Raw genomic sequence first — 24,372 nt, 5'->3', positions numbered from 1 at the left:
AGAATGTTAAAGTAGCTCATCGAGTTGTAGAATGTCGAGTAAGTGTGTCTATTTGGTCGTTGAATTCTTACAAATCATGGTGGTTAGGGGAAGTGTTGTAAGACTAAAACACGAATATTCCCGTTTGACACCACACATGCTGGAGAGCCAGGGTAAAATTAAATTAATGCTTGAAAAATTGAATGAATGTGAAGTAAGCAATAACTAAGGAAAACGAATCGTTTAAAAACAAAAATTTATTCAGTGTCAAGAAAGTGTAAATTATAATGTATTTAGAAAGACACTGATACTTATTCCCTCCAGATGCTGGAAGGAAAAGAACAAGATTGATTGATGAAGTCCAGGAAAAGTTGCTGTAAGAAGAGAGATTTATAAGTATCAACAGAAATTTAGTATACAAGTTGTTACATAAGATTTTTTTTTTTTTTTGTGTGTGTGAACGAGGCTCTCGAGAGTTAGTTCAGAATTATAGAAACTTACAACAAGTCGTTTGTAGGACCTGCTTCCAAGTTTTCCAAATTCTGGCAGCGGCAAATGTAGGGTTTATATTTATTTTAACTAACATTTATTTTAAGTTTAAACTATCTTTCCTGTCAAGGCTTACTTTCCCCTGGAACTGCCAATGCCAGAGTATGTAAATTTTAGTTGAACGCGCAAGGATTCAAATTATCAGCGGAAGTATTCTGAGTTAAATAGAAAGGAAACGAGTTCGAGGTGTGCTGTTCTTACTTCACGAGCGCGGAGGTAGTTATCCAGAAATTGAAGAACCTCGCATTTCGGTCTGTGTGCTTGCTTTCCTTGAAGAATTGTTAATCGTTCAACGTGATCTTCAAGTTTGCTGAATTAGCAGCGGTATTATAAAACGCGGTGAGGTTAGTTACTTTTAGAGAGCCTCGTAGTTAGAGTCTTGTTATTAGTTTCTTTTCAGGTTCTTATTTTTATTTTACCGCCTAGTTGGCGTAGTTCGTGAGCGTCAAGAGCACGCACTTGTAATTTATTACGTTGAATAAAAAGGGACTTAAACCCTTAGCAAGACTCTGTCATTTATCCAGTTTCAACAGTCACCTCTGGGTTGCGTTCAAGTTGGAGGCGCGCAACGTTACAATATATTTCAACTATATCAGTACAAAGCAATAAGATATATTAATTACATATTAAAGATGAATTATTTACTAACAATCTACCACACACGTTAGACTGCGCATACTAATCGAGTTTACCTGATAGTAAATATACTTATAAAATTATAGGATTTCAAAAATTCAATTTTTTTAAACTGCCTGTTATAATTAGAGATGTATTTTATAAATCTGCATTTATTATATTTTCTTTATTTATTATTCCTCTTTGGTTCCACTTTTTTAAACGGCTATATGGATTATTTAAAACTCTTTTAAAACAAAAACAAAGTGCAGCTAACGAAAATATTGGTACAGTTAGAAATAAAATAACTGCATTACAAATGAGAAGTGTATTATTTAGCGTTACTGCTGCTCTTTACGCACCTTTTTTTCTTTTGTTTTTTGCCTTCGTTACGCAGTTTTGTTTTACACTGACCTTTAAGATGATAATGTTCCATCCTTAAGCATGATTCCATTAGCAATTCATTTTAGACAGAGTCTATTTTAACTGCAACCCAATCTATACGGAGTTCATTGCACTACAAAGAAAAATTTTCTATTGTATAATGTAGGCAAACTGTGCTATAGGGATTATGAATACAATATTAAACTATAGGTATTATAAATATACAATATTAATATTACTCTATAAAATTATTCTATAGGTAAAATGTGATGTGTGACACGGTTTTCGAAAACTTTCGTTCGCGAATTCATTACATTTATTTACTGTTACTTAATTCGAAATATGAGTAGGAAATAAAACCATTCTCGAGGGGTCCGTGACACGTTTAGCCGACAGGTCATTTAGCCGACAAGGAGACTTAGCCGACAGGACATTTAGCCGACGAGGACACTTAGCCGGCAGGACATTTTGACGACACAGAAAGTTAGCCGTCAGGACATTTAGCTACGAGACACTTAACTGTCAAGACATTTAGTCAACAGGACACTAAGCCGACAGTGACGTTTAGCTGACACGTACCCAATAATTATTCAAACTTACTAGGAATTACAAAATTTCTCTCCTAAGTTCAGAAGTTCAATATTTAAGTTATTTTTTCACCTATCAGTAAAATTCCTTTTTCCAATTTAGCATTGTTTGATATGTATCGTGCTGTTTATGTATATTGACCAAATTGGAAAAGCTCTGAAATTTCTTCGAAAGGATGAAAAAGATCTTTTTTAGCTAATTACGGCGGTCACTTAATTGGGATCTTCAAAAATTATCCGTAAAGCTTCTTCATTAAATCAGCTGAGTTTTTTTAAACACTTTCACATCATTAATTATTTTTCTTGTTTACTTAATGATATTAATTTCCCAATCTCGCTCTTCCAAATGCTTTCAAATTTTTAATACCTTTATTTTTGATTATTATTTTACTCAATTGATCGTGTTACATTCTTTCCCTTACAAAATCGTTTCGCTCCTCGCACTAATGAAATTTCCTTTCACTGTCATGAAAAATCTGAATAATGTAATAAAAATTATTGTTATTCTTGAATTATACTTTTTATAGAAACATATGGTCGTGAAGTGTTAGTTTCGAAATATATATTATTTTGTAATTAGAAACAATTAAAAAAAGATAATTTTTACGACAAGCAAAGATAAAAATTATTGACCTCTAAAATGGGCTGTTCATGCCACCATACTTGAGATAAAAATTCTCAAACATTTTATTGACCACGCCTCTCGCTGAAAATACTCACTTAGGTTAAACTGAACACATTTCCTTAAAAACTAAATTCCTCACTCTTCACATATCGAAAATGTTGCTGATATGAAATTCCGGACGTGGGAAAATCTCCGAAGAGTAATCGGAAGAATCTGCAGAAGGAGAAGCACCAAGCATGGCGGAGCTAAACTAGACGTCCTAAAAAATCACCGTAATCTGGTGCTATTTATTCGATGCTAGATTTTACGAGATCAGTCATGTAACTAGATAATATATTATTTACTCTATTTTGAAAGTCGCAATGTGCAATTTTCAATATAATATGTTATATTTTTTCATGTCAAATAAATTTTTATTACTTAGAATAAATATCCGTGATTATCTTTGTCATGAAATTAAACTTTGTCTGAAAACCGATTGTTTATCTTTTTTGTAAAGAAGTTTAAAAAATATCTTTATGCTTTTTTTCACATGACTGAATTTTGCGTTTAATTTAAAATAAATCTTGTATTTTACATGAACTAAACAACTTGCAGTTGACGTATTATGATCAATTATAATTACATATTTACAGCTTTCAAAAGTCTCCTTTTTCAAGCAAGTCGTTTTCCTGCACATTAAAGAGTCAATTATTGCAGTTTATAATGATTTTGCTTCGATGAAATTTGTCAAATTAGGGTATATTACTAATACTTACATTTGTGAATATAACTGGGAGAAATAATAATAACCTAACTTCTGCGATTACGAGATTTTAAACATTAAATTTCGATAAATGCATTGTAGAATTAAATTAACGTGGTTTTTGCTTCGTTCTCACTTGGGTTTTATTACTCAATTCTAAGTTTTTCTTAGAATTCCTACGGGTTTTATAATAAGTTCGCCAGAGCTACGCGGTTAGGATAGGTGAATGCTGGTAATGCGATTCGCATCGAGCAAGCGATACGGCTGCATGGGTGTTTTCGTGACTTTAATCATACATAATATCAATATGAGACACTTTCCTTAAACGTTCTCTTAAATTGCAATAATAGCACAGATATATGTTAATGTGTAAGGATATTTTGTTTTGCACTTTAAAGTGCTTCAAGGAATTATAATGAGTAGCTAAAATTGTTATTACTGAAATTTGTAAAAAGAAGTATTCTTTGATTGGCAACACATAAGCACAGGTGACTAATTTTATTTTCTGAATATTTATATATAGATGTGCATTTAAGAGTATTTATATTGTTAAGTTTAAAACTTTCATTCGCAGTTTTCCAAGATAGACAGCGTTAGGTCTATTTAGAAGTCTCACCGGACATGACTGTTTGCGAGACCACCTCTACAGAATTGGAGGGTTGTATTTCCCAAAATGTATTTTGTGAGACTCTAACTGGCCTATGATTTTTTAACATTTAAATAATTGCATTGCACTTTCTCGGACATTTTATAAAACTAATGGAGAGTCCGTAGCTAATGGCTTAAGCACTAATGTTTGACATTTGTAAAATGAATAAAAAAATTCTTAAATATAATACTTCATTTTTTCATTGAAAATGCCCAAATGTATAGTTTGCGATGCTGTCGACGTTATGCTGCTTGATACTAGAAGATATTACATTTCCATTTGCCCTGCTAAAATGAAAATGGCATATTTTCTCAAAATCATCGGTTGATCTTTAATTTCTTTCATTGCATTTCTGGCGTATTTTACAGTCTATGAAGACACTGTTATGATCTATGATTTATTTAGTAGCCTTCTGTAGGAACTGAAAATTTAATTGCTGATTTTTCTCTTAGATAAGCATCAAGACAATTTAATTATCTCTTCCCAAGGAGGTTTTTCAACATTATCCAGTGGACGATTGTCTATGAGCGCTGATAACTGATAGTTCCACCCTTCTTGAAATTCGGGTAATAGCTTGGTTTCATGGCAGCTTTCACTGGTTTCTTACACCTAACACGAACAGGAAATTTGTCCGTAAAACGTGCTCCACAAAAAGATCCATCTCTTCAGGATTTAGATTTCACCCTCTTGTTCTTTATTTGCACATAATAAAACCTCATTTCTAATATTAGCAGGCTTATATGTCAGAATCCATAAATATACAATTAATATTTTTGACGTTTAATCATGTTTTTACTGGAAATTTTACAAAATTTCTCCATTGTTACTTCCCCTTTCCTCCATCTTTACAAAAGGTCTGCAGTGTTGAGTTAAAATAGAAAAAAAAATGCTTCCAAAAATATAAAATCAAAAACTGCAAAAAAAGTTTTAAATCATAAAACTTTCAAAAAAATCAAAACTTGAAATTTCCTATCCCTAAACTTTCTTCAGCTAATGTAGCACCCTCTAGTGTGCATCATGATAACCAATTATGCAATTTTCCTATTTCTGCTCCTTACTTAGATATTTTTCTAATGGTTTTGAACCATAGGCACTCCGTAACTTATAATCATGGGGCATTGGCATATATTGTTATGTAAATTCTTATGTATTTTATTTTTGTTGTATATAATTATTGCATGTTATTTTACTTGCATAATGTATTCTTAGTTATTATAATATTTTACTGTGTTTAATGAATTTGTATTGAGCTTATTTTAGATTAATGTATAATATTTAATATTGTTAAACTTTACGGCAAAGCTCCTTTTAGTTTGGCAGAATTGTGTTACAGTTAAAAGGGCGCGGGTGTATTTCCGTTTCTCACGATTCGGCTTCCTTGGAGGTTAGAGGTCACTGTCCAGCTGCATTTTCCCCTTTTTTCGCGGGGGTTGAAAACACGTGTTTTTCTCGTTCAGAGGCGAATAGTTCTAAGGGGCAGCGATTTTTTGACAGACTTATAGGTTGGAAACTTTCTTCTTTGCGTGGGAAACGGAAATCGCTTTGTTTAAAGTTTGCTGTTTTCTTACTTCAAGACAGTGGGGGTGGCTGGTAATTGGATACTCGTAAAAGCTAGTTTCGCTTGTTAGTTGGGGGGGGTCTATTTCTTTTCTCACGTTATATGTGCAGATGTTTTTCGGATTTCATTGTCAGATTTTCTGGTGTTTGATTCGTCATGGGTGTGTCATTTTCTCTATTTAGATAACTTAAAATTCCGGGATTGGTAAAATTTAATTTTATGTTTTTTTTTTTTTTTTTTTTTTTTTTTTTTTTTTTTTTTTGAAAGCCTATGAACTCACAGAGGCGGAGAAAGCGAGTTTTCCTGGGCGCTTGCACCAGGCTAGAGATCATTCTGATTGAGATTTCTGAGCGAAAAGGAAAGGAGAAGCAGAAAGTTTTGCGGGGCTCCCCCCTTGCGGGGCGAGCGACTTGTACAAGCGGGCTGCGGTGATGTTCTAGCGGAGTTTGATTTGAGTGAATTTTGAGCAGCCGCGATGTGAAAGGGAAAGAAAGATCGTGGGGCGCTTTGCTTTGCTGCGGGCTTCCTGTGCAAGAGGGACTGGGTACCGTTTTCTTTTCTGCGGGATATTTAAAAGTTTTGTGTGAGATGCAAGGAACATTTTCCTGCGTGATGTATGGAGAACTGTGTGCGAGCTACAAAGAGCTTTTTACTGAGAGCTGCTTGAGATGCATAGAGAAAAATCTACCAAGAAAATTTAGCACAGATTCTCTCTCTTCACCTTAGTCGCCGGTTAATCTCCAAGAGCCTTTTTCCGAAACATTCAGCATAAATGTTGCCTCGACGCTTCGATGATGCACGTGATTGTGCTAAAACTGGTGTATATTCAGCTACCTGTTATTGAATTGAAAAAAGATCCTTCTAAATTGGACTATTGGTTCCCACCTAATGAACAGTAAAGAAAAATGGGCTTGGCTCATTTCCATGTGGATTGGACACTAAGGATCCGGCTAATCAGGAAAAACTGTTTTCCATCTGTGAGTGAAATTTTTTTTAAGTATATATTCTCTCTCTCTTTCTTAGTTTTCCCGAATGCAGAACAGTTAATAGTGATTTATCTACCAGTATATTGTTATTACTTATATAAATTAAATATTACAGTTAAAAAAATTGAGAAGTTATTTATAATTTCAAGTGAATGCCAGTTTTGGGAGGATTAAAATTTGTTTCACCTACTGAATTTTGTGAGCTAGAAAAACGTTACCTTCTAATTAATAAGAACCTGTTATTTGGAGGATTAAATTTCGTTACACCTACTTAGTTTGAAAAAAAAAATAATGGTAACCTTAATTAATGTAAGCTGTAATATGGTGTAGTATTATGTGTTATTTTGACTTCGAAAATATGTGGTAGGATACTGATCAGTTATCCATTATTTAATTATATAAAATAGTATATTTCCTTTTGCATAGGTTACTCACAACGCAAACCTAAAGGTTAAATTGTACTATACCACTATACGATTGATTGATAGATATGATATACGATTGATTGATTTGATTGATTGATAGATTTACTATACGAATAATTATAAGAATGTCGAAATGATATATGAATATTATGAAATAGATATTGAATGTGAATTATTTGATATTTGATTTTTTTTTTTTTTTTTTTTTTTGGTAATTTTATCCGGGACAACCATCAGTTTAAGTTAAAGTTTAAAATAGTTATAAAAACATAGATATTTTCTATATAACAATATTGTTACCATTTATATCCTTTCTGTATACCGCTAGGGTTGTTTTTGAAGAAGCATTGGCTTTGGCGTCTCAAACAGTAGGTCAGCTGTGATTTAAATTACATCATTCTATAAATATTTAATACGGATTTTAAGATAACCCAGCTAAGAAAAAACAAAGCATAGGTAAAACTTTTCTAGTACGACAATAGGTATATTTAACGGTTTCTAAAGAATTCGTGGAAATTTCCTAGAATATCCAGAAAAATACATTTTCCAGAATTTTTCTTCAAGTTTTCAAAAGCGTTTCCTTCACTTTTGAGTAGATCGGATTTCCAAACTTAATTAATCCGCCAACTCTTTTGGATGTTTGAACATAGGATAAACAAAAAGCAACAAACTTTCATATCCGCTCAACAGTTTTTATCTTGAGAAATTCTTTAACCAGGCGTCTATTAGCTGCAATCTTTTAGCTAGTTCAGAATGTCCGAATGATTTGCTGGACAGAACCTTATTCGTTATATAATGCTTTAGCGCCTTGCCAATTGAGGGATTTTTATGATATGAGATATTGCTTCCTAGGTAAGAGGAATTTGTGGCTTTTTTCCTCTGTAATTTATCTCATTTTACTACTTAGGAATTTGACCTTGTTATACGAGGTGTTACTTTTTTCATAAATTTTTAAGTCTTCCAGCTCACATGACGCCATTTAATGAGATCTTTACGAACCCGTAGTACCTTCTGAACTTACGAACACAGAACTTCAGTCAACTTTCGATTAATTGGAGTGCGCCACAACGTATTCCACGTTTACTCAAAATCTCAGTTAATCTTTCTGCAATTAAAACAAACACAGAAAATAGGAATAACCGTTATTATATTTAACAGAAAAATAAATGATATCAATTTAACGACACTTTAAGGCAGTTTAAAAAGGAGAATAATGTCATTTTATTGAGGGTTAAATCAGTATTAAAAAATGAACACTAGGTAAATAACGGGAGTTTACGTTTCGCCTGAAATGAGGAAATTAAATTGTAAATAACTAATACATCATATATTACCACTTTTGGTATCACGCTCTTTTTTGTTTTTCGTTTTTTTTTTTTTTTTTTTCAAACATTTTTGTTTTATTGTGACTATGGTTGATAGAAATGTTTCCTTCGATTCTACTAAACAAGTCCCATGTTTTGTACTTCAGGAACAACCCCGTTTATCAGATGATGATGAAACAAATGCTGGAGATATTCGTGTTTCGGACCTAACTTTCCTCATTTTCGTTTGCAAAATCTTTTATTTATTTGCAGTTATTTTCAAAGGAATTGAGATATCAAAAATGAAAATCCTGTGCAGTTTTCAGAATAAAGAAAATATTCTAAAATAATCAAAGTTCTGTTTACTTTTAAAAAAAAGTATCTCCCGCAAACTTCGTTAACACTCTTATCCAATTAACAATAAAAGCGAAATTTTCATGTACATAATTTCTCAAAATAATGCTACATCGGCAAAGGTCATTCCTGTCTTATTTCCGTATGAATATTTGCAGCCTTTTAACTATTTAAGTTCCTTAATAACAAAATATTAAGATCAGTATATTTATAAATATTTTCTCGAATTATGAAGTTTCAGAACAAAAGACTGATCTCACGACTAGCTAGAAGAAAAAAAAAAAAAAAAAAAAAAACCTGAAGAAAACGTCACTGCATGTCTTCTTTCCATATTGTTTTCCATTTATTTATGGCTGCAATGTAAACCTACTGTTACGAATATTATACATAGATATGTAATTTTAGTGAGATTGTTGTATTTTTTCTGTAACATGAAAATCTAGAGCGCCGATGCAATGCCTGAAAAATAAGAATACAGGGTCAAGTCTATTTAACATTGTGCAAACGACTACTTCGCTAATTTGGCGAGATGTTACCAAACGTGGCGAATATTTGGGGATGTTTTGGTCCCTGTAGCACCATAATAGGTATTGTAACTGGTTAACTGTAATTGGTATCATACCCAACTGTAACCGTAATTGACCCTAATACGGATTTTAGTAATTTCGAGAAGCAGAAAGTACTATAAATATCTCGGCGGTGAGGTGATAACAACTAGGCTTTTCATAAAGCTGAGGATATAGCAAACATCTACGCTAGCGATTACGAAGACCAATTCACGTTAAATCAATACCCAACCCAAATGATGTTAACATCGAAAATCATGTAAAAGATTGCATAGCTACTAATAGTCGCAGCGTAGGAAACCTCATCACCCCCCGACAAGTAAAAGATTGTTTTGATATTTTGAACCCAAAAAAAGCGGCCGGTTATGACGGGATTGGTAACAAAGCCGTCAAGAACTTGAACAGGAAAGGTATAATCCTCATTACAAAAATTTTTAACGCCTGCTTAAAGTTGAACTATTTCCCTCGTATCTGGAAACACGCTACCATTATCGTCATAAGAAAACCAGGAAAAGACGGGCCAACTAAGAGCGGTTATAGACCATTGAGCTTGCTCGCTACTCTTATCTCGCTACTCTACACTTATTTGAACGTATTATTGTAAATCGAGTTAATAACTTCATTGAAAGTCACAACTTGCTAAAGAATTACCAGTTTGGCTTCAGACTAGGTCATTCTACAGTACACCAAATCACAAGAATTACAGAAATTATCGGACAACATCTAAATAAAAAAGAGACTGTTGCTACCCTATTTTTGGACATCGAGAAGGCTTTTGACAAGGTTTGGCATGCTGGTCTCCTTGTCAAAATTATAAATAATCAATTTCCTCCGGACCTTATTACCACAATATTCAGCTACCTAGACAGTAAAACTTTTCAGGTTAAAATTAAAGATACTTTATCCAGCAAAGAAAATTATTCAGGCCGGTCTTCCGCAAGGAAGTTTACTTTCGCCAATATTATTTTGTCTATACATCAACGATATGCCAAATACCCCAGATACTACTTTTGCCTGCTATGCGGAGGACACCGCAATCATGTGCAGCTCTATTATTCCCATCAAAGCAAGAGATAAGACTCAAAAAGCCGTTAATATCCTCAATAAGTGGTTTTACGCTTGGAAGATCAAAACCAATGCAACTAAGTTTCAAGTCATATTTTTTACATACAACCTCAAAGAAGTAAACAACATAACACTAGATGGCGCCACAGTACTCACAGTTAAAAATATTAAATACTTGCGTGTAATTCTTGACGATAAGCTTACATTCAGGACGCATATTATGTATACTCGTGAAAAAGCTCACAAAGCTTTTAAGTCTATTTATGCCTTAATAGGGAGACATTCAAAATTACAACTAAGTACTAAGAGAATTCTATCTTCAAGCAATAAGACCGATTTTATTCTACCCAGCACCAGCATGGGCCGCTACAGTCAGATATTGCAAAGATTGCAAAATAAATTTCTTAGAACTATCACAAACTCACCGTGGTTTGTAAGAAACGCTGCAATACATTGTGGAATGAAAATCAAAACATTATATAGCGAGATCTCAATTGCCTCACATAATTTCTACACCAAATGTGATGATCACGAAAATGAAGCTGTACTTAGCATAGGAGATTATGACTATACAGTCATTCAACGCTGCAAAAGACCAAGAACGATACACCATAACGAATTATGGTAATCGACGTACATAGTGAATTTAATGTTTTTTCTACTTTTCATTGCTTACTTTTATTTATCTTTACTTAATTATTGCAAGTGATATGGACTTTGCGGATGCAGGACTTTGATTTGTATTATTTGTATAACATTTCAACGTTTAGTCAGTGCAACTATGCTCCGCCCACTACTCAACTATTATGCCTCAACTATTATGCCCACGCTATTCTGTTGCTTCAAGGCACGGAGGAAGGAGGACACTCAGCCGTAGTACCTAGGAGGAGAAAGTTATGCTTTCGCCAATATTCGCCAATAAAGTTTTTATGCTACAGATGTGTTAAATTTCTTTTACGATGTGAAAGTTATGCTTCAGATGTTAAATCGCTATTTTGCCCAAGTTATGCCACTGTTACATACTGCCACATTGGATGTCATTCAACACTTCAAGTGTACAGGTTTGTTCCAATATTTGGAATTTTTTTTTTCACTTTTAGGATTCCTTCTAAGGACAGTTATAGATAGGTAAAGACTTCAGGGTCCTGTACCTATTGAATAAGCGAAGACCTAAGACCTAAGACGTCATCGAGATAGAGTTGGTAGAGTTTTTTTTTAATTAAACGCGTCTGCGAAAGCGACCGGCGTTCGTTTCAAAAACGTGCTTGTTTGCTTCTTTACTTTGAAAAAAACGTCCTTGTTTGCTGCTTTACTTTGAAAAAAACGTGCTTGTTTGCTTCTTTACTTTGAAAAATCGAAAACTGGGAAAAAAAAAAAACCCGCTTTCTAAGGCCTTGACTCCTTATTTCTGGTGGTAGTTCGGTCGGAGGTTGGAATCCCGCGAACGGGCTGGCTTCATGGGCGTTTTTGTGGTTTTCCCCATGTGTAACGTGTATACGAGCCAGTTTCCCTTAGAAAGCCCTCCACGAAAGGCATCCCTCCCCTTAGGCAGATAGCCCTAGTGTGCTTTGCCATAATTAAGTACACCACCACACCACCCTTAGAAAGTCTTCCACAACGGCATCCCTCCCCTTAGGCAGATATCCCTAGTGTGCTTTGCCATAATTAAATGCCCCAGCACCTTATCTCTGGTGTTTCTTCTTCTTGCACCTTGTTGGGGGTAGGGTTGCTCTTCCATTCTTAAACTCAATATTTGGAGCAAAAATTTATAAACAAGGTTATCTTAATTCGAAAGCCTAATAAGTCAAATGCTGCAAATATTCACATGGAGATAAGCAGCAAAGATCTTTTCCTGTGTAGTATTCTTAGGCAAACTGTTGTACTCCTATATAAAAATTTTGCTATTTAAAGACATAATTCTCTCAGTTGCTTTATTAGTTTTAATTTAATAACCACATTTTTTGGTTCATTGAAACTATAAAATCGTAATACTGTATCAGCTGAACCGTAAATTATATTTAAACACTGCAATGTAATTACTAAGCACTTCGGAATAGTGGTGTCGCATTTCAACTTTAGTATATTATTAGAGTTATTTCAGAATAAAACTATGCTGCACAGACACAGTGTCTAATGTTCTGCGCCACGCAGGTGTGCCAAGAATACAATAATAAAAGTAGAACAAGGCTGAAACTTGATATAATAATTACGATTTTAAGTTTACTCAGTTTTTTCTGTTTTAATGCAAGAAGGGTACATCGTCAGAAAAATGCAATATCGTAGTGTGCTCTTTCATTCGATTAAATTTGATATTTATTGGAAGAATTATTATGAGAGATATTATATTATACATATTTTACGATAGATATCAGTTTTAACCTATGGATAACTGGCTGAACTTGAGTAACAACAGTAATGATGCAGATGCCAATGCTAGAAATGTTACTGAAGGAGGATTTAGTAATCAGTAAAAGGCATTATGGTGGGTTGTTTGTTGAGTTAGGCTTAACTTTCGCCAGGTGGAAGGGTAATGAACAAAGTCTTTATTTAATTCGTAATAACGTTTGTCTGGTCCTGCATATTCGGAATTTTAATATTAAATTTTAAAATAATCAACATCCATGTGCATGGTAATTGTAATTCCACTCACATTTGTTCTACATTAACGCCTGCATTTCCGTATGTGTATCTGTCTAATTAGTCATATATCTATCTATCTATATATATATATTATATTATTATTAGTAGTAGTAGTGGTAGTATTAATATTATTATATTATTTTTAATATTATTATTTTTATTATTATATTATTGTTATTATCATTATTAAATTTTTATTTTAGTATTTATTTTGGAATTTGTTGGCGCCCAGAAAGTCAAGTGGAACGAAACGCGTGGTCAGAACATATATGTACGAATTTTAATGTTTTAAATTATTACCCCTTGATGAGTCAATTTGAAATAATATAGATAATTATTTGCATTAAAATATAAATAATTATTTCTCATTTTAGTTTAAAATTATACATTGTATAATTATGTATTGTATAATAATGTAATTAAATACATTGGAATATTTATAAAATATTCCAATGTATTCTAACATTGCATTTTACAATTTACTTTGCTCTGAAATTTGATAGTTCTTTATGTTTTATTTTTTAAATCCATTTAAGCATTTTTTTTTTTTTTTTTTTTTTTAGGATACTGCATTCTTTTTTCTTATTTTCTTCTACTTTTAACTTATATATATATATACATAAATTTCAGGATATGGATTTTAGTTACTAATATTTAACGAAACAGAAGCAAGCCTACACGTTTAGTGAATGCAAAACTGGACAGATTTATTCTTTGAGTTTTAAGCTAAGATATGAATTTTCACTTTGGATGTAAATTCTAAAATCGAATTTTTCAACAGAAGCTTTGATTCTCGAGGAAGAAATGGATTTTAAATGTAACATAAGGGAATCTAATAGATAATATAAAGCATTGGCAAATTGCCGACCACCAGTTTTTTCGTCTTCTTTTGCGGTATAAGTATTTAGAAAGAATTTGACAGAACGATTAAATGTTCTTATCCTTGTCATATTTTTTAAATGAAACTGCGTTGCTTCTTATAGGCAAAGCGGTGGTTTTGAAACAAGTTAGAATATTCATGCTCTGTAGATAGGTTTGTTTTAGGACGGTGTTGGCTACTAAATGCGTCCGCGATATTTTTCGGACCTTTGATTTGTAATGTTAGTTAATTTGAAATTGTATTAAAACTCTAAAATCCTAATCTAGATTTTTTTTTTTGCAAAACTTGAATTAAATTGGATACAAAAGTAAGTTATGATTCCTTCAGGAAATTATTTAGAGTTAAATGGAATGAATGATTCATCAAAGCAGTATTAAATACTAGTAGATATTATTATTATTATTCATTTTTCCCAAATGTAAATTCGGATTTCTGATAGAACTTTCTATATTTACTGTGCCGGCAAATTTCGGCATTTTAATTAGGAACTGTTAATTGTTATTGAAAGACTGATTGATAATGCCAAGAATCTTCAGTAAGGTTCAAATTCCGTAGACTATCTTAAAAATAAAGTTAGAAGCAGAAGCAATGCATAAAATATCTCTCAAAATTTACCTCTCAGCATTACTTACAGTATCAAGTATTCCCAAACGACCAATGGACGAAGTGTCGCATATGGTAAATAAAAATAACTTCCCTTACCGAAAACATCTCATTTGATGAAGAAAGACTCAGCTTTATTCTTTATTTTTTTTAAATAAATCAAAATTTTAATAACAAGATTTAAATAATTGTGCTAAAAATGGGGTTGTATAAAAATGAGCTTCAGTTTGCTTTATAGTGAGAAATTAATTTTGCTATTTTAACATTTTTACAAAATGAGCTTAAAATAAGCATAACGGCCTACCAGCGGCCAAGCGGTAAAAGCCACTGAACACTGGTAGTTCGTTCCGGGGTTCGAGTCCCGGCGAACGGACTGGCTGCATGAGCGTTTTCGTGGTTTTAACATGTGTAACGTGGATACGAGCCAGTTTCCCTTAAAAAGACCTCCACGGGGCATCCCCCCCTTTCCGTGTAGTGCCTAAGGGCGAAGCACGTAATAAGTAAAAAAAAAAAAAAAAAAAAGAATAAGCATAACTAAAAAAATACAGAACCAATGGAGCTTCTATATTTTCCAGGTCTCAATATAAAAGAAAAACAAATGTCCGAAGTAACACAAATTTACTACATCTAAGTGCTAATTTTGATCCGTAATGTTATATGAATATGTATATTTGATATAATATAATGTTTGATCTGTAATGTTATATGAATTTCTTCAGGTGTTGGACAGTTAATTGTTTTACCTACTATATATTATGAAGAGCAATACGTTAAAAGTTTCCTTCGAATATTTAAGTAAGCAATTACGAATTAAAATCTGCGCTTAGGACATTATATACGTTTCAGAGGCTCATGATATGGACACTTGCATAACTAAAATAGGTCATTCATTTAGAGCACACAAGCGGGTTCAATATTTGAAATAGAAACTTTAGCTCTTGTTTCCTATAGTGCAGTAATTAGTATTATATGGCGGTGCCAAAAATGTTCTATCTGCTTAACATTATACGATGAAAACTGGTGTTAATTCAGATTGTAGTTCTAGTGATACTGTACGTTAAAGTAATGCACAAAATCAGCACTTCTCCCTTTTTAATGGCAGGCACAAAATATGCACTAATAACTTCTAGTCAAAACGAGATTTGAAGATTGGTGTCCTTTTTTACACTCTGTACACAAATATTGAGTACGTACAGAAGACATTATTCGATGTAACTTTTTCTATAACTGTTTATAATACCTCATATTAACAAAACTTCTGCTACGAAAGTAGCTTGAAGTTTCACAAAAACTAAATTTGCACCCTATTGTATTTGAAAAGAAATTAAGATAGTAAATACTTGCTAAACTTGCCTTTATTTATAAAAACTTGGCAAAGGTTAAAATGGCTAAGGTTCAAAAGGGACGAAGATTGCAACAAATATTTATGCCATATGCAATAGCAATACAAAGTACATATTGTTGTAAATATTGTTGTCCATGACGTCAAAAATTCGAAAAGTGGGGTAGGGTTTGGAAATACGTGTCCCGGGCAGTACAATCCCTGGACAGGAAGCCAAACATACAACTAAAGGCATAAATGCAATAATAAGCATTACATTACAATAACAAAAAAGATGAACAATAAATGCAATCAAATACTAAATACAAATCAAATGCTACCAAATACTAAATACAAATCAAATGCTACCAAATACTAAATACAAGTCAAATCAAATTCACATTTAGAAACAAAAAAGACCATGGTCTTACACTATTTACAATTATTTACATTACATACTATGGCCATAGTAATGAGCTAACCTGTCGTAATGAACGACTTTAGGTTTAGAGTTCGAAGATATACGGATCCGAACCACGACGTCATTCAGTCTCTTCAGTACTGTATATGGACCATTCGAAGGAGACTGTAATTTAGGACTGAGTCCTTTTCGTTGAATCGGGTTCCACAACCACACCTTGTCTTCTTTGTTGGATCTATGTCCAGTAGCTCTCGTGTTGTATCTGGACTTCACTTTCTCCGTCGCCAGGTTGACTCGCTTTATTTTATTGCGGGAAGAAAATTCTTACAAAGTGAAAAAAGCAGTAATACTACTTTCTTCAATTTTCTCTTGTTGTTGTTCGAAATGCTGCAGTTTTGAAACATTATTTTTATTTTTTCTCATTTCAGTTAAAACTATCAGCGAAATTCAGATAATATCAACTGTGATCGTGAATAATGTAAATACGAAATACTGTCTTCACTCTGGATGCAGTGGTGAATAGAGAAAATTTGACAGAAGCAAAGATTTACCAATGAGGCTATTCAGGAAAATTCAGGGTTAATACGCCTGTAAACGAGTGCAACATCAACAAGTTTTGTAATTGTAATTACTTCAATTGTAATTCGACTTTTATAAGTATGGCCGCTTTTCGCAAATTGAAGAACTACGTTACCAAGGAATGTGTTATTTTTGCAGTCCCACTCGTGGTGGTATGCATTAAAGTCTCCATCTAAGACAATATTGTGGTCGGGAAATCTCCTGAAAAATCCCGCTAAATGTTCCCTTGTATCTCTTATTAAATGGTGTATAGGCGGAGATAATTGTTAGTGGTCGTGAGGTGAGTGGTGTCATGGTGATAGTTAAGGTGTAAGGTATTCCCGCCTTCTCAGCGTGTTTTCGTGTTGTAGTGGTCTGCACGCTGGGCGCGTATTCAAGAGGTTCGTGGTTCGATTCCCGACGATAGCTTTGCTAATCTGTCAATCTCATTTTACCTGCTTTAAAAAATTTCAAAAAATACCTAATGTCTCTACAGTGGCACCCGAACTAGGAGGGTGTTGGATGATGATTCTCCTCACCCAGGATTTGGCGATTGGGGTTCCCTGAAAACTGCAATCGCTCTTTAAAACCCTTGGCTTCTCAGTGTTTCACTTCATGGAACACCCAACTTGGATCGCTTCTGAAACCGTTACATTCAACCGCAAATGGATAAAAATGTCTTTATAATATACTTTGAACTTTTCCTTTTAAATAGTTCAAGGAGTCCATATCACAAGGAGATCGAGAATTCTGACCTATGATGTGTTATTAAAATCCACTTATTTTCAAGTAATTTTCTCCATTTTTTTGTGATACAAAAAAAAATTGATTGGAAAAACACTCCGTATAATTTTAATGAGTGTACTTTATTTTATTTGTTCTATATTTTTTTTAAATTTTTCATACAAAAAGCATGCGCAGAATCACTGAATAAAACAGACTATTCCATCAGCGGGAACACTGCGCCTTTAGCGATCTCATGCTATTACGCATCAGAACATCCATTCTTAGGAGAAAACATCTGTTGTGTACGTTTTCTGTTTCCGTTGTTTTGGGGGGATGAATTCAAACAAAGGAATATTGAGGGGTGATGTGTGGTTTGTGCTATGAAAACCCTAATATGGGCATTTTGACATTTTTGTGAGTAGTTTTCAGGCGAGAAATAAGTAGCTCGAATCATCAGGAAACACGTTTTGTTTGAAGTTGGTTTAGGTTTCTATCAGAAAGATGTGACATGCTTTGAAGTTTCACGAAGCTAAGAAATCGAAAAATTTGTAAATATTTTTTTATATAAGATCTGTGTATATACATATATTTATCTCATTTATTCATACATGTTCAACTATTGTGTATATCCAGAAAACCATATACTATACAGCCATAATACAGTGGTTTTTCATTACTATACAAAAGCTTCTACTCATTTTTGTGCTTCACTGCAATGCTCGCTCTGTCGCACTTTTAAGAGCTCTGGCGGCGCAGTGTTCACCTCATGGAACACCCACAAAATTAAAACAATAAATGCAATCTTTGCAAAACTTTATATGTATACTCTTTTAGGCCTAAATAGACTGCATACAAATGTTTTTATGGAAATTCTGACTTTAAAGTATAGTACGTCACAAAAGATTAAAAGGGGAGTATATAAGGTGTTTTTCCCGCCTTCATGGCATACCTTCGTGGTGTGCTGGTCAGCACGCTCAGCGCGTAATTGAGAGGTCCGTGGTTCGATTCTCGGCGAAGGCGTTGCATATTTTTCATCTTGCCTATTTCCAAAATTTAATCTAATGTCTCTTCAGAGACTTAAAAAGTGTGGCAGTGTAGTGTGGTAATGGGTGGAGCGCTTAATTACAAGAATTAGGTACTACGGACATTGGCCGTTAAGGCTTCTATCCAGACTATACAGATAATAACTCTTGATCCTAATACTTGCCACTAGCCTGAGATTGTGTTCCTGCAGGGAGGATTACATCGGGATTGTACTCATTTACAAAAATACGAACTTCATTAATTCTATGGAATAAACAATTTGCGTCCTCTGTCACAATTTTAAGTTCAGAATTCATAATTGGTTTTGATATGACAGCCTGTAGGTTTCTTCGAGTATCTGATACAATACAAACGTTTTACCTAATTCATTTTCGCACTGTTTCAAAGGATGCATTTAACTTTTAAAGATTTAAAGGCAAAATTAATTTTTAAAGGCAAAATTTAGGCCAGACTCTTTTTTAAATTGATTCGTAAAGTTCAACAATTTCAGAAGACCTGAAAGTTCATTTCGGTTTGTGGTATTTGTGATATTAATCTGGTTGTAAACTTGGAAAAGCACAGTAGCAGCTGAAGCTGTAGTATTGGGGACAGTAAAACCACATTTTGGGTAATAGGACTTTCAGCAGTGTCCGGATTAAGAGCCTGAGCATAGCTAATTCCTTATTCTACTGCAGACTTTCTTGGAGTGTTATTAACATGATGTTTTTTCCATGAAGCAAATTTCGACATCCTCTATCCGAGGCTACATGGGGGCAAAATTATTTTCTTAGGCGTCTCAGACGCCTCTGATGGTCACAATTGCCAGTTCTGGGACCTAGATGTGTCACCTGCACATTTGACACATCTAGGTGCCATGTGGCAATTCTCGGATGCGTTGTGGAAATTCTGACAAATGTGACAATGGGGCACTTGATTTTTCGATAAATACATTTCAGCTTTAATATGGGAAGTAATATTTTATATACTATGAAAACTCTCGTCAGGAATATGTCTGCGCCTGAAATACTAGCACATCGGAGCCCTGGTCTTATATTTGGTGAACTGTACTTTTTTACGCACATCATATCATGTAGAGATTCCCGTATTATATGAAAATCCGAGTTTGAGAGGAGAGAATTAAAAGAATTTTTTCAGCCTTTTTATGCCTTGGTTTGAAAACACAATTTTCAGTATTTTTATACAAGAAAAAAAAAATTAAGTGTACGATGATCATCCGACGAGACCGATCGAACTGTAAGGAACTCACAACTAAGGCGTCCCAAAAATTTACAGTCAGGAAGCTGTCTAGATACATCTTTGCGAATGATAATAATTAACACTCTCTGAGAGCTTACCCATGATAGGAGATTTTAGGCTGATCCGGCTGCTGCCGCACGCCTGTGCTTGCTGGGGTATTACTACTGGCAATATTTACATTCCTAATTATGAAGGACGTGTTTACTAGGATTAGGCTTCTCCTTAATATTATTAAATGGTGCATTATTATCAGTACCAACATGACAAATGTTATCAATTGTAATAGCAGTATCATGTACATCAAGATTAGCAAATCCATTTTGTAACGTTAATTGCGAGTTAGGTTTAACTAGTTTTGTATCTTTGGCTGTTTTAGACGGCTTTTTAATATCTAATTTATTTATGAGCATTAGAAACACTCTCATTACCATCAAGAACATTTTTCGTTTCTTTCTGGCATTTAGAATAAATGAGAGTTCTCTGCTTGCCAAAAGAAAATCGCACTTACCCATTATCGAAGTAGCACAGTTTTCAAGCTTCTTTAATTTCTTGACATTATCCCGGCGAAATTGTTCTTCACAGATCTGAAGTTCATTAATAAATTATAGGGCAAAGAATATTCTCAAATGTTCTGTGATATCTTCGTTCTGAAGTGTTGAGTCATTTAATTCACAGTAGCTGTCTTTTGATTATTTATTGAAAACAATAACAACATGATTGAAACAAATATGAAATATCATACGCGGCACAGCGCCGGATCTATACATGTTGCCACATTCTCGTTCCTGCGTGTTCTAACTATATTTTCCCCCCGCCGCGGGAAAAGCAAACACCAGTTTATCCCTTTAGGGAATTTTAGTTGGAACATCCTCCGGCCCGCGACGAAGGTATTTATCATAAATTCAAAATCTTACAATAAAATAGTACATCTTATACTTTTACAAAACTTATAACATACAACATAGCATGAATACTTTGTATATAAAGGGCATTATCATCATACTAGTTACTACTTTACATTTTATCTTACTAACTACCACAAGCTAAAGGCAAATAGAAAAGAAAACAATTATCATCAAACAATAACTAACACAAGTGACAAATTTCAGTTACTAAAGAAATACTAAATAGATACCTGCAAATTCTTCAGTCATTCATATCTCGTTCCAAGCTCCAAATGATATAGCATTTGGATTGGTCTTTTTATTAAACCTGAAGAAGATTTTACTGTGATACTTCTTACCTTGTTATCCCTGCCCTTGTGCACCTTTCCCAGCTTCCACAGCTGCCAAGGTAGTTTGTCATCCCCTATCAAAACTACATCATTTATACTAAAATCAGTGGTTACATTAAAAGGTTTGAAACAATTTGCACCCTTTAATTGGAGAAGATACTCTCTTTTCCATCGTCTCCAAAAATCATTTAAAATTTTCTCCCGATACAAATATCTTTTAATTAAAATTCTTCTGTTACTTGTAATATGTTCTTTAACTCTTTTGCATCGAGAGAGGGCAAAATCTCAGTTCCCGAAACATCGAAAACTCCCGTATCTAAGAATTTCTTCTGGAATGCTTTTCCTTCCCTCATGACAAGTTGAATACTACAGCACTAACAATAGCCTTATTTAAGTAAAGCGAGAACTTCTTTCTTCCACGCTTTGACACTGTGTGAAGTTCCCCCTCGGGCATCAAAAGCTAAACACTGACAGTAAACAAAGGAAAGGAAGGAACAAAGGAAACAAAGAAGCTACTTTTAGTAGCTTCAAAAAAATGATTGACATGTGATTTAACAACAACTGAAAGCAATGAGTAATGCAGTAACGTGATGGGGGAAAGCACTGGGTAGGAAATTATTCAGGCGTTTCGGGCGTCCAGCCGATGTCTGAATGCTCGGGCGTTTGAGGCGACTTCGATGCGAAAGAGTTAACATGACCAACCTGGTGCGGTAAGGATGTTAAGCGTTTTCCAGTTAGAAAATGAGCAGGAGTTTGAGGGAAGGGCTCTGATGGATCGTTGTAAACGTAAGTGATCTAGAATTTAGAATAGATTCTATTTCAGCCAAAATGGTTTGTAATTCTTCAAATCAAACTGAAGCCTTTCCTAGCACTTTCTTCAAAATACCTTTTGTCATCTTCACCATTCTCTCACTGTATCCACCCCACCAAGCTGCTCTTTCAGCAATAAAATGCCATCTTATTCCTTTTGTACCAAAATAATTTTGCACAGATGGATCAACAATATTTGCATATAACTTCTTCAGTTCCACATCTGCACCTTTAAAAGTTTTGGCATTGTCAGAGTTTATAGTTCGACAAACACCTCTTCTTGACACAAGGCGACGAAATGCTAGAAGGAAATGTTCGGTGCTTAGGCTAGAAACAATTTCAAGATGAACTGCTCGTGTGACTGCACAAGTAAACAAATATAAACATTGTCTCCATTTTTCGTAAACAAAGGTCCAGCAAAATCAACACCTGTGATTTCAAAGGGATTCGCTTCATGAATTCTATCCGCTGGTAATGGAGCAGTCACTTGAGTGCCCTTTTTAGCCTTAAATTTCCTGCAAACGAAACAGTTATTCAAGCACGATTTTACAGCTTGTCTGCCTCGGATGATCCAATACTTTTCTGGAGTTTGAGTGAGTGTATCTGAAACACCAGCATGAAGTAAGTTCTCATGTTCTCTTTTGATTAGCAATTCAGTAAATTTCGATTTTTTCGGTATAATCCATGGATGCTTTTCTTGAAACTGAAAATCAGAATTTTGCAATCTACCACCAAGACATATGAGTCCTTCTGCCGTCAGGATCGGGTTTAGACCATATAATTTGGAATCAGAACTAAGTGTTTCCTTTCGTGTCAATTTAATAAGGTTCTTTTCAAACTCACTTCGCTGTATAAATCGAATCCAATAGCGTTCAGCACTTGCGAGTTCTTCAGCAGTTAGCGTTTCTTTACACCTTTCAGAATTTCTCTTACAGTTATTAATAAACCGTAGGACGTATGCAGTGATTCGAAGAATCTTACATAAGTCACTGTATCTGTGCAAATTTAACAAGCTATTGGTACTTTCAACGTATGTTGGTAAAGGAATACAGTTTTTTTCTCTCCTTTTCTGCTTCAAATGTAATATTATCAGCATTCGGTATTTCTTCACTGTTTGGAACATCACGTTCTATTAGCCACAAGGGGCCTCTCCACCATGTTTCATCATTAATTAAAGATCGTGCACTTACACCCCTAGTAAGTTTATCTGCAGGATTCAGCCTTCCGTTGCAAAAATTCCAATTCGATGGATTTGTCTTTTCTTTGATTTCCAACACTCTATTGCGGACAAATTGCTTCCAATCATTTGCAACACCTCTAATCCAATGTAGACATATTGTGGAATCTGTCCACATGAAAATGTCACTTTCTTTCAGAGAAGAAAATGTGGATCGTATATAATTAGACAGTCGTGCGGAAATCAAGTTTCCTAGTAGTTCTAATCACGGCAAAGTCATTTTCTTCAGTGGAGCTAGACGACATTTTGAAATTATAAAACTTGTCGCACATTTGTCATGGTATTTAATCTCGAAATATGCGACCGAACTATATGCCTTTGGGCTTGCATCAGAGAATATATGTACTTCCAGTTGCTGAATATTCAGCTCGTCAAAATATGGTAGAGGTATGACAAGCTTCTCAAGCTCGGATACTTCATTCCACCACACCTGGAACATAGATTCCAATTCTGCTGGAATATTTTCATCCCATTTTAAGCCCTTTTCCCAAAGATTCTGCACTATCAATTTGATTCTAACACTGAATGGTGTAATTAAACCTAATGGATCAAACAACAAGCCACATGCACTTAGAATTATGCGTTTTGTTGGTGTCACATATTTAAATTTTGTAAATTGATTCAGATCTATCTTCAAGGTGTCCTTATCATTGTCCCAAATTAATCCTAATATCCTTAGCGGTATATCTGTTTGATTCGATGGCGTCCGACATTCCATTTGGGATTCCTTCCATCTTTGATTAAGGATAGCTGAATTCGAAGACCACTGCCGTAAATTCATGTTTGCTTCACTCAGTATAAATTTAGAGTCTCTTGATAGAGATTCCGCTTCTTCAACAATTGATGCCCCACTTATTAAGTCATCAACATAAAGTTCTTTCAAAATAGAACATGCTTCACTGTGTGAATTTGCATATTTCTTTAAATGAAGTCGTAGAGTTGCTGTCAAAATAAAAGGACTGCATTTCACACCAAAAGGAACACGTGTCATTCGTAAAATTCTGATATCACGACCATTGAAATCAAGTTCGGTTCCCCCCCTCATTTCTCCATTTAAACTGCAAAAACTTTCGATCCTCCTCTGCTATGCCAATCTCTAAAAATGCTCTCTGAATATCAGCACAAAACGCAATTGGGTGATACCGAAATCCTAAAATAATCCTGAGCAATTCTGGATTAAGGTTGGGACCACTATCTAAACAATCATTCAACGACTGCCCATCTCTAACTTTCGACGACGCATCATACACAATTCTAACTTTCGTACTTTC

Source organism: Stegodyphus dumicola, chromosome 9 (genome assembly GCF_044657685.1).
Source record: "Stegodyphus dumicola isolate Sdum_Otavi_A_Nest chromosome 9, ASM4465768v1".
In the NCBI taxonomy this organism is placed as follows: Eukaryota; Metazoa; Arthropoda; class Arachnida; order Araneae; family Eresidae; genus Stegodyphus; species Stegodyphus dumicola.
This window is presented reverse-complemented; position numbering follows the sequence as displayed.